Here is an 11,181-nt window from a genome sequence, read left to right as displayed (position 1 = left end):
GTTTCACTCAAAATCTCACGATACATGGCCCCATTCATTCTTTCCTTTACACGGATCAGTCGTCCTGGTCCCTTTGCAGAAAAACAGCCCCAAAGCATGATGTTTCCACCCCCATGCTTCACAGTAGGTATGGTGTTCTTTGGATGCAACTCAGCATTCTTTGTCCTCCAAACACAACGAGTTGAGTTTTTACCAAAAAGTTGTATTTTGGTTTCATCTGACCATATGACATTCTCCCAATCTTCTTCTGGATCATCCAAATGCTCTCTAGCAAACTTCAAACATGCCTGGACATGTACTGGCTTAAGCAGGGGGACATGTCTGGCACTGCAGTATTTGAGTCCCTGGCGGTGTAGTGTGTTACTGATGGTAGGCGTTTGTTACTTTGGTCCCAGCTCTCTGCAGGTCATTCACTAGTTCCCCCCGTGTGGTTCTGGGATTTTTGCTCACCGTTCTTGTGATCATTTTGACCCCACAGGGTGAGATCTTGCGTTGAGCCCCAGAAAGAGGGAGATTATCAGTGGTCTTGTATGTCTTCCATTTCCTAATAATTGCTCCCACAGTTGATTTCTTCAAACCAAGCTGCTTACCTATTGCAGATTCAGTCTTTCCAGCCTGATGCAGGTCTACAATTTTGTTTCTGGTGTCCTTTGACAGCTCTTTGGTCTTGGCCGTAGTGGAGTTTGGAGTGTGACTGAGGTTGTGGACAGGTGTCTTTTATACTGATAACAAGTTCAAACAGGTGCCATTAATACAGGTAATGAGTGGAGGACAGAGGAGCCTCTTAAAGAAGAAGTTGCAGGTCTGTGAGAGCAAGACATCTTGCTTGTTTGTAGGTAACCAAATACTTATTTTCCACCATAATTTGCAAATAAATTCATTAAAAATCCTACAATGTGATTTTCTGGATTTTTTTTATCATTTTGTCTGTCATAGTTGAAGTGTACCTATGATGAAAATTACAGGCCTCTCATCTTTTTAAGTGGGAGAACTTGCACAATTGGTGGCTGACTAAATACTTTCTTGCCCCACTGTATGTTCACACCTGCTCGTCAAACATCTTATTCCAAAATCATGGGAATTAATATGGAGTTGGTCCCCCCTTTGCTACTATAACAGCCTCCACTCTTCTGGGAAGGCTTTCCACTACATGTTGGAACATTGTGACAGGGACTTGCTTCCATTCAGCGACAAGAGCATTAGGGAGGTCGCGCAGATGTTGGGCAATTAGGCCTGGCTCACAGTCTGCGATACAATTCATCCCGAAGGTGTTCAATGAGGTTGAGGTCAGGGCTCTGTACAGGCCAGTCAAGTTCTTCTACACCGATCTCGACAAACCATTTCTGAATGAATCTCGCTTTGTGCATGCTGAACCAGGAAAGGGCCTTCCCCAAACTGTTGCCATAATGTTGGAAGCACAGAATCGTCTAGAATGTCATTGTATGCTGTAGCATTAAGATTTCCCTTCACTGGACCTAAGGGGCCTAGCCCAAACCATGAAAAACAGCCTCAGACCATTATTCCGCCCCCACCAAACTTTACAGTTGGTACTATGCATTAGGGCAGGTTGCATTCTACTGGAATCCGCCAAACGCAGATTTGTCCATCGGACTGCTAGATGGTGAAGCGTGATTCATCACTCCAGAGAACGCGTTTCCACTGCTCTAGAGTCCAATGGCAACGAGTTTACACAACTCCAGCCGACGCTTGCTATTGCGTATGGTGATCTTAGGCTTGTGTGCGGCTGCTCGGCCATGGAAACCCATTTCATGAAGCTCCCGACGAACAGTTCTTGTGCTGACGTTGCTTCCAGAGCCAGCAGCATACCACCTTCCATCCCACTGCTGGCTTGCTTTGCAGGGTTGTTCCTGGTCACTCTCTAGATGGGAGACCAGATGCTCCTGGAAGTGATGTTAGAGGGCCAGTATGAAGCACTATTTCCTCTGGTCTAAAATAATATCCAAATGCCCTAAGACAGTGATTGGGGATATTGCCCTGTGTAGGTTGCTCTCATTCAGATGGGATGTTAAACGTGTGTCCTGACTCTCTGTGGTCACTAAAGATCCCATGGCACTTATAGTAAGAGTAGGGGTGTTAACCCCTGTGTCCTGGCTAAATTCCCAATCTGGCCCTCATACCGTCACCTAATCATCCCCAGCTTACAATGGTTACTTCATCCCCCTGTGAATATCCCCCAGGTTGTTACTGTAAATGAGAATGTGTTCTCAGTCAACTTACCTGGTAAAATAACCGTTAAATAAAGACATTTGGAACTTGGTTGTGAGCGTTGCACTGAGGGCAGATATTTTTTACTCGCTTCAGGGCTCGGCACTCTTGTTCTGTGAGCTTGTGTGGCCTACCACTTCGCAGCTGAGCCGTTTTTGCTCCTAGACAATTCCACTTCACAATAACAACTTTTACAGTTGACCAGGGAAGGTCTAGCAGGGCACACATTTTATGAACTGACTTGTCTATGGAGATTGCATGGCTGTGTGCTCAATTTTATACACCTGTCAGCAGCCAGTGTGGCTGAAATAGCCAAATCCACACATTTGAATGGGTGTCCACATACTTTTTTCACCACATCACACAATACACCACAATGACAAAGCAAAAGCGGGTTTTCAATTTTTTTGCAAATGCATTAAAAATAAAAACCAGAAATACCATATTTACATAAGTATTCAGACCCTTTGCTATGAGACTTGAAATTGAGCCCTGAAACAGGATTGTGTTGAGGCACAGATCTGGGGAAGGGTACCAAAAAAAAATGTCTGAAGCATTGAAGGTCCCAGAGAACACCGTGGCCTCCATCATTCTTAAATGGAAGAAGTTTGGAACCACCGAGACTCTTCCTTGAGCTGGGTTAAGTCGCTTTGGATAAGAAAGTCTGCAAAATGACCAAAATGTAAATGTACTACACTTGTTGCCCATTTTCAAAGACATAGCTGTTTATGATGTTTACTGTGGTAACATTATTTTTATTTTTATAAACGAAAAGAAAATAATATCTAGTTTATTTAACTAGGCAAGGCAGTTAAGAACAAATTCTTATTTACAATGATGGCTTAGGCACAGTGGGTTAACTGCCTTGTTCGGGGGCAGAATGACAGAGTTTTACCTTGTCAGGTCAGGGATTCAATCTAGCAACCTTTTGGTTACGGGCCCAACACTCTAACCACTAGGCTACCTGCCTCCCCAGGTAGCCTGTTTATAGTACAATGTCACCAAGGCTCAAAAGCCACGTTGTGTTCGCTATAGGCCTACAGTACCAGTCCATGTGTAGAATTGGGCGTCTGTCAAAGACCTGTCCATTACGGAGGCTCATCGTCATATGGAGCTGTAAGTAAGCACACGCAGGGATGGACAGAGGGCAGGAGGGGGTGAGAGGGGGGGGGGGGGGTTGTATTAGAATCCTCCCAACAGCTTTTTCTTCTTCTTCTTCTTCTGGAGACTAAAGCTGCTGGTGGTGAGGTCAGGCTAAACACGTGAGCCATTAGGGCTGTAATGCTCTGCAGCCTCTCTGCTGAAGGTGAGCTCGACTTATCTGACCTGTACTGGCTCTCTTCTCCCCCTTCCCCCCCAGCCTACCCCTTACATGGGTAGAACCGTGGGGCAGCAGTCAGCCATCGCCTGTTAGAAAGGTAGAATGTGGTAAAGAAGAAGAGACATGCATGTTTGCTCTGCTGGGTGCCTGTTCTTTGGCTGTGAACCTGTTGGCTGTACAATTGCATGCATGTGGATTTCAGTACAGGACCCGTGAGCCTTTTGACACAGAAATCTTTACAGAATGAATACATGACATGGTACTGAGCATCATCAAATGCTATTGCCATGCCGAGATAAAATCATATGCCCCTGACTTTTATAAGTGTAAGTAGGTACTGTATGGCAGAAGTACAGGATAGAAGTGTAGTAGAGATGGGCACTAGTTACAGGAGGCTGGTGAGGGGGAGGGAGGCTCGTAATAACGTCTTGAATGGAGTGAATGGAATGGTATCAAACACATGGAAACAAGTGTTTGATGTGTTCGATGCCATTCATGCCATTCCAGGCGTTATTATGAGCCCATCCTCCCCAATTAATGTGCCACCAGCCACCTGTGGTACTAGTATACAGCATAAGTGTCCTTGCCCTTTGGCCCTAGATGACATGAGGTAGTGTGGGAAGGCAGATAAACTACTTTACAGGTTAGGCCTAACCAAGGTCAGCTTCAAAGTAACCCATGTAACCATCCGTCACGGCTATTTTAAGAAGAACCGAGGCAGGCTAAATATATTACATAACGGCTAAATTGTCATGCAAGGTAGAACTCTTATAATGCTCAAACTGAGGTGTTATAAAAAAAAACATGATTGTTATTTTCCTTTAAATGTGAAATAATTTTTCTTATTTTTTAAATCATTTTGTTTCTTGAGGCATGTAAAGGTCAATGCCAATTTGTCAATCCCAATTCCTTCACCCAGTTACTGCGTGAAGCAATGATATTATTGACATTGGGACCACAAGCATATGGAATACCGATATAGCCTACAGTAAATCTCCATTTAACACGGAATTGAACTGTCTTCTATTCGGGATCCCATATTAAGACTGTGTTGTTATTCTAATACGCGGGGGAATATAGTCTCTATTTCAGTGTATTGGCAGCACTCTCCGTGGTACCCTAAAAAGAGCAATAGATTAATGCAACTCTGTTAAAATGAGATTAAGATCGGTAATGACTAAAGCTCCTGTGCTGCACTGCTTTAAATAGACGCTAAGCATAGTGTATGGACACCCTTTACTGCAGTGAATATTCAAACTTTTTCAGCAGGGACTCTATTTTTTTCCCGCCACCAAATCTCATGACACAACCTAAAATCGGTCAAATTTAGATTTTACATCAACAAATAACTGTCAATGTATTACATTTTCATCTGTTATCCAAATGAAATACATTTACTCAATAACATGTCATTTAAAAAAAGAAGATATTTCTCAAAAACGTTTGTATATTGTCCCATACAATAATCTGTACTCTTAAAGTTTTGTTCCTTAAAACAAATCTATATATGTATTGTTTTTTGGGATTTCAGGATATGGCCCAGCAGTGAGGACATAGTTAATAAAGAACAGGATAAAGCTGTGAAGAACTACTAGTGTTGAGTGGAGGTGGTATATGTCCGCTCTCCGGCGACACCTCACGGTCACATAGAGAAGCAGCAGCAGTTTCATAACAGGGCTTTTATTTTGACATGATAAAAACCCGGAAGTTGGTTGTGCAACCGACAAATGGCAGCCGCTGTGCCCGCGGGTTAAAAGTAAAAACACAAACAATTGTACCACTCTGCCCGCTGTCTTGCTGGTAAACAACTTTACTTAATTGCAATTTCCAAGACGCTGGGGAGTTTAGCCTACCGCTAAGTTAGTTAGCGCATGCTTTTTTTGCGATTGATCTGTTGGAGCCTCCAACGCCGGTGAAGGATAATGCTTCTTCTCATTCGGAATCCAAAGCCAAGAACTGCGATCTGTGTCCTGCGATGAGAGCCCATATCGAACGAAACAAACAGCGGGCTCTGATGCTGAGGCAAGCCCGACTGGCCAGCAGACAATCGGCAGGAGAAGGGGGTGGAACCTCGGCTAAAGTCGCCAAGACAGTCGACTCTGGAGAATGGGTCTCCATTGACGGAGATCAACAGGAGGAGCAAAGGACAAAAAAAGTTGTGCATCAACCAGGCATGTGCATTAATAGTCAGTCAAATATGGCAGGGGGAAGTATTCACATTTGTTGCATTATGTAAATATAATTAATCTTATCTGCAGATCCTCTGCATGTCCGGTGTAACAGAGAAAGATGCATTGTTGGTTCATGTGCGGCCCCTTGTGGATTCATTTCATTCCACATGCCAGTTGCTGAGTGGAGTCAGTTTCAGGTATTACAGACGTAAAGGAAGTTCATAATACATTATTTATGGCACAGTGACAACCGTCCAATCACTATCTGAATGACTGTAGATCAGTTTTTACTGACAAGACACCTTGGCTAACCTCTCCCTCCTAGTACTCTCTCTGCACTGCCTGTGATTCGGGATAAGTGTGTGTGCGCTAAAATGACTAGAATGTAATAATTTTAAATGTATTAGTAGTGTATTGTCAGTGTTGAGCCTGGGTGCCAGTCTACTGAGTGTCGCGCTCTGCTGCTCTCTCTCTGACTCCGTCCTCCCCCTATAGCCCCCGGTGATGGAGGCTGACTGTCTGCTGTGTGATGACTGTGACACGCCGTTTGATGGATTCCTACCTCAGCGAACGGCTTCGATCTGGCAGTCTGTGACAACTGCAGGTAAAGTCAAACTTCTCCTGTCAATGACAACCAACACAAATAACTATATGTATATGTATATGTGTATATGTATATGTGTGTATATGTATATGTGTATATGTATATGTGTATATATATATATATGTGTATGTATATGTGTATATATATATATGTGTATGTATATGTGTATATATATATATATGTGTATGTATATGTGTATATATATATATGTGTATGTATATGTGTATATATATATATGTGTATGTATATGTGTATATATATATATATGTGTATGTATATGTGTATATATATATATGTGTATGTATATGTGTATATATATATATGTGTATGTATATGTGTATATATATATATGTGTATGTATATGTGTATATATATATATGTGTATGTATATGTGTATATGTATGTGTATATATATATATATATATGTATATGTGTATATATATATATGTGTATGTATATGTATGTATATGTGTATATATATGTGTGTATGTATATATATGTGTATGTATATGTGTATGTATATATATGTGTATGTATATGTGTATATATATATGTGTATATATATATATGTGTATATATGTATATGTGTATATATATATATATATATATGTATGTATGTATGTATGTATGTTGTTGTTGTTGTACAGTGTGCTTCTCATAATAGTGTTCACATGTGTGCAGGACAAGTTGATCAGTATGACCGGTTGATTGCTCGAACCACATATTCACTATAAACGGAGCGCACTGCAGAATTACATTGCATTGTGCTTCAATGGTAAGAGGATGCAAAAATGCACCTGAACAGGTTTTCTGTCTTGTCTTTCCTCTGTTAATGTCCCCCCGATCAGAGACGACGAGGTGAAACACAAGCTGATATCCCGTACGGAGGCTCAGCAGCTCTACCTACTGAAGGACTGTGACCTGGACCAGAGGGAGCCAGTGCTGAGGTTTGTCCTGAAGAAGAACCCCACACAACCCTCACCGGGGAGACATCAAAATCTACCTCGAGCTGCAGGTAGGACCGAGCTAACCGATACCAACCATCACTGGTTCTAACCGGCTGCTTTCTCTTAGCCTGGTAAAACCAGACTGTACACGCTGCTCTCACCAATATTGTTTCAATAAGTTTGAATGCCAGGCTAGCTTTCCCTCACCTTGTCCTGAACTTACTGCCACTGAACCAGTTTTCCCTACTATGGTTTGTTTACCCCTACCTCTGTGTGTTCCAGGGTTTTGTTCATTAGGCACCAAACGGAAGAAAACTGACTGTTCAGTTTCATAATGTTGCATACTTAATGATGGATGTGTATTTAATGTTAAATATGTATTTAGGTTATCTAAGTAGACATGATATTGTGCTGTGTGTTTCCAGGTTTCCGTGCTCCTCAGAGGTGTGGGGCTCCTCAGAGGTGTGGGGCTCCGAGGAGGCCAATGAGTCCAGAGAGGAGAACAGGGAGGTGCAGAAGCGCATCAACAAAAAGGTCAGTAACACTGTTTTCTGATTCCCACTCAGACACAATGTCGCTTCAACAGATAAGTCATTGTAATAGGAATTCCCATATTAACAAAAAGAAGACCAATTGTTAGTAAAGTCAATTTCAGAAAATGGAGTTGCAACAGGGCGACACCATCCAGCCCAGAAGCAGAGAAAACGTCTAACTGACCTCTTGGAGACGGGGCCTTTCTATCCTAATCAGACAGCACCACATGTTCAGTAAACACCAGCCAGAGAGGCTTGTAAGGAAGACAAAACAAAAAGGCAGCGACTGTCAGCTGATACAGAATCACAGTGTTCACAGGATGTTATCAGTACAATACAACAGTGAATAATCAGTGTGTCCTTGTACATCCAGTCTGGCGTCAACCACTATCAACAGATAGGAGAATAATCCATAACATTCACTATCAAGTCTAGTGACCATCAACCTGCACCTTGAGTGTCACAAACAGAACACTGAAAAGTGTGTGTATTACAGAAAAGGGGAATATATTTTAGCTAAACAGTGTTTTAACCACTCTAAACTGAATATGAACTTTAGTCATCTTAAATTTCCCCATTTGTCACCTTTTCTCATTCCAAAACTATCTGAGCGATAGTGACATAGAGAGAACACTAGCACCCCCCATTGTAGAAAACACGTCATTCAGTTGTATTTCTTTGTCATTGACTTATATGAAAAAAGCCACACGCTGTGCTTGCCATTCCATTTGTGTTTACTGAAGGCTGTAAACACAAGCGATACTGGCAAACAGTGTGCAGACTTGTATTTTTAAGTCATTAATTGAATAATTCCTGCACGCCTGTTATTGATGGGATAGTTTGTTTCTCTCTTGTGAACAGAGCTGTTGTCGTGCAGTGAGGACCAGCGTGTGGACAAAGGACACCAGGGCTCACCAGCACGGCCCTGAGGAACTAGTGGATGAAGAGGAGGATCTCTACAGGAAGGCCTGTAAACACCTGTGGACACAAACTGGCCTATGAGGAGATGTAGCCTTGAGTCTTTTAAATCAGAGGCTCACAGGGGGAGTTTTATTTTTAATTTTTATTTTTTGGGGGGGGTCTCTGGTAATACACCAGACATGTAAAACTGAGATTCAAATGAGTGATACATCATACTTCTCACATGCCTTGAAGCTGAAGCAAGGAGGCCTACCTGAAATTGTCTCAGCACATGCCATACCACAAAGCCACCGCAAGAGAGCATTAATACATCAACACATTTTTTTACAGAGAAACGTACACAGCTCAGAAGCTGGCGATGGCTGCAATGTTATGTTATCAATTGTTTAGCATGTTAACTTCCATTTTGTATTTGTCACTTCTAAGATGTAATGTGTAGAAGGATCTGCATGTGCAAAATACATATATTTTTCCATAATTTGATCACTTTTTTTGCGTCCATACTTGACTTGTTTTAGATCTGTAGACAATCTCTGAAACGAATGTGCCGTTTTTTCCCACCTTGGTTAAGATAGATTGATATATAATTATTGTATTAATCCACAATCAATAAATTGATTTAATTTGCATAACATTCATTGAAAATGGTAGTCAACTTTATTTTCCCCCCATTGCTTTCTGTTGCAGAATCACGCTGTATGTAATGTGTCGTTTTTATGATCTGCGTCGTTTGATTTTGGTCGCCTGCTCCAGTCGGTGCACGTACTTGAATATTTGTGCGCCGACCCAGGCTTCTGAAGCAACCTCTAGTTATAACCACCCACACGTAGTTCATCTAATGAGTGAAGGACTCCGTAGTCCAGACGGTACAATATGACTCCCCCTTTTTAATTTGAATGGTATTATTTTGTCCAACAATACGTATCGTCGTGTCTTTCTTTTATGCAAACGAAAGCTGCTATGCTGTTGGATGTGACTCAGCATGTCGCGCTATATCAATTTAAATGCAGCGTTTCGTGGTTGACTTTTTAAGGGGGAACGGGTCGAAAGCAGGGATCGTCAACTAAGTTCAGTTGCGGGCCATTTTTTTCCCCCAAATAATTTTGTAGACTGCAAATTGACCGCAAGAAGCCCAAACGGGTATATTTGACTAAAACATAATCGTTTCCAACTTTGCTTACATTTAGTATACAATCAAATCTCTATTATACTTGGGAACAGATTTCCAAAATGAAAATCAGTCTTTGCACAGAGAGCTTTGGGAGCCAAATAGAACCATGCGTGGGCAAAAGTTCAGGCCGCCAGTAGGCCGGACCCTGGCATAAAGGCTACTGTAGACCTATAGCATACCTCAAATGTGGGTACAGGCTATAGTGGGTACTGAATTTTTTCAAAGAAATGTCCTGTCCAGAATTACAATCTGCAAGCTCCAACATTTTCGATTAGTTTTATAAGAAAAATATAACCCTGATCTATGATATTGATAATGTACTGGTGTGGTGAAAAGAGAATTTTAACTAATTCCCAAGCAGTCACATCAAGCCCATGGCAAATTGAACATCATATTTCTTAGGGGCTACGTTAATGTAAGGTTTAAACTATTGCATTCACATCATAAACACTAGTGCAATATGCCTAGACAATTTAATACAAACCGACAATCGGGGGTTCAAAGCCTTACTCATGCAAAGTTAATACTGGCCAGTGTGATAGTCAAACACTCTGGAGTGGCTCAAAGAGTAATACTGATTGATGCCTTTCACCAAGCAACCAATGAAGTAGTCTGCAGTGGTGTAAAGTTCTTAAGTAGTATTTAAGTAGTTTTATTAAGTATTTTTTTTGAGTATCTGTACTTTTACTATTTATATTTTTAGACAACGTTTACTTCAAAACATTCCTAAGGAAAATGATGTACTTTTTACTCGATACATTTTCCCTGACACCCAAAATAATTCGTTACATTTTGAATGCTTAGCAGGACAGGAAAATGGTCAAATTGAAGCACTTATCATGAGAACATCCCTGGTCATCTCTACTGCCTCTGATCTGGTGGATTCACTAGACAGAAATGCTTGATTTGTAAATGGCATGTGAGTGTTGGAGTGTGCCCCTGGCTAGTCATAAATAAATGGTTTGCTTATGTGAAGGAAATGTATAGTCTGGAGGGACAGTCTTGAAAATGTTCATCTAGTCTCTTTGGTTCCTGCCTGTGCTTGGATCAGCTACTAATTAGATTGGGTAACCCAGAATGAAGGGTTTGAAAGTGCATCTAAGTTTGACTAGGACCTCTCCAGCTTGCTGACAATAGAATGATTCATTTAGTATTGACTTTGGGTGTCCATGTGTTGAATTTACACAGCTTAATATAAGGAATTTGAAATGATTTATACTTTTACTTTTGAAACGTAAGAATATTTTAGCAATTACATTTACTTTTGATACTTAAGTATATTTAAAA

General features: G+C 41.3%; 1 pseudogene; it reads left to right on the top strand.

Moving 5' to 3' along the window:
• Positions 1–5,260: 5,260 nt before the first annotated feature.
• On the top strand, positions 5,261–9,357 carry LOC124001836 (annotated as a pseudogene).
• Positions 9,358–11,181: the final 1,824 nt, after the last annotated feature.

This window comes from Oncorhynchus gorbuscha, linkage group LG17 (genome assembly GCF_021184085.1).
Source record: "Oncorhynchus gorbuscha isolate QuinsamMale2020 ecotype Even-year linkage group LG17, OgorEven_v1.0, whole genome shotgun sequence".
NCBI classification, from domain to species: Eukaryota; Metazoa; Chordata; class Actinopteri; order Salmoniformes; family Salmonidae; genus Oncorhynchus; species Oncorhynchus gorbuscha.
Note: the sequence above shows the minus strand (reverse complement) of the source record. Positions and strands in the feature narration are given on the sequence as shown.